Raw genomic sequence first — 1,392 nt, 5'->3', positions numbered from 1 at the left:
GGTAGTGAGGTTGGCCCAGGATTGGACATTGTTTCGTTCTGCTGTGCATGGGGTTGCTATGAGTTGGTTCCGACTCGATGGCACCTGACAACAACAACAACATGCTTTCAGTAAGCAAGTTTGTATCATCTGCACATCACAAGTTATTAATGCATTTCCTCCAATCCTGATGCCACATTTTTCTTCATTTAATCCAGTTTCTCAGATTATTTTCTCAGCATTCAGATTCAATAAGTATTGCAAAAGCATACAACCCTAGTGCACACCTTTCCTAGTTTTAAGCCATTTGGTGTTACCTTGTTCTGTGTGAACAACTTTCTCCTCTTCTATGTACAGGTTCCTCATGAGCACAATTAAGTGTTCCAGAATATTCATTCTCCACAATGTTGTCCATAGTTTGTCATGATCCACATAATTTAAAGCCATTGCATAGTTAAAGATCCACCTGACATCAGCAATGATATTCCTTATTCTACGCCCTCTTTTGAATCTGGCTTGAACCTCTGGAAATTCTCTGTCAATACATGGTTGCAGCAGTTTTTGTATTATCTTTATAAAAATTATCTTTAGCATGCAATGTCAATGATATTGTCTGATGACTTCTACATTCCATTGGGTCACCTCTCTTTGGAATGGGTACAAACATGGATCTTTTCCAGTCACTTGGCGAGGTAGGTGTCTTCCAAATTTCTTGGCAGAGACGAGTGAGTGCCTCTGGTGCTGCATCAGTTTGTTGAAAGATTTCAATTTGTATTCCATCAATTCCCTATACCTTGTTCTTTGCTAATGCCTTCAATCCACCTTGGATGTCTTCCTTCAGTATCATTGGCTGTTGGTCATATGCTACCTCTTGAAATGGTTAAATATTGACCATTTCATTTGGTACAGTGACTCTGTGTATTTCTTCTATTGTCTTTTGATGCTTTCTGTATCATTCAATATTTTGCCTACAAAATCCTTCAATATTGCAAATTGAGGCTTAAATTTTTTCTACAGTTCCCTCAGCTTGAGAAATGGTGAACATGTTTTTTTGCTTTTGGTTTTATAAATTCAGGTTTTTGCGTATTTCATTATATGACTTTCTCCTCTCAAGCTGCCTTTTGAAAAATTCTATTCAGCTCTTTTACCTCCTCATATGTTTTGGAAGAAGTGCAGCCAGAGTGCTCCTTGGAGGCCAGGATGGCTAAGCTTCGTCTCTCCTACTTTGGACATATTGTCCGGAGGAAACAATCGTTGGAGAAGGATGTCATGCTGGGTAGGGTGGAGGGTCAGAGAAAAAGAGGAAGACCCCCAACGAGATGGATCAGCCAGGTGGCATCATTGATGGACTCAGGTGTGGCAGCGGTAGTGAGGTTGGCCCAGGATGGAACATTGTTTCGTTCTGCTGTGCAT

Source organism: Chrysochloris asiatica, unplaced genomic scaffold, assembly GCF_000296735.1.
Source record: "Chrysochloris asiatica unplaced genomic scaffold, ChrAsi1.0 scaffold00073, whole genome shotgun sequence".
NCBI lineage: Eukaryota > Metazoa > Chordata > Mammalia > Afrosoricida > Chrysochloridae > Chrysochloris > Chrysochloris asiatica.
Note: the sequence above shows the minus strand (reverse complement) of the source record.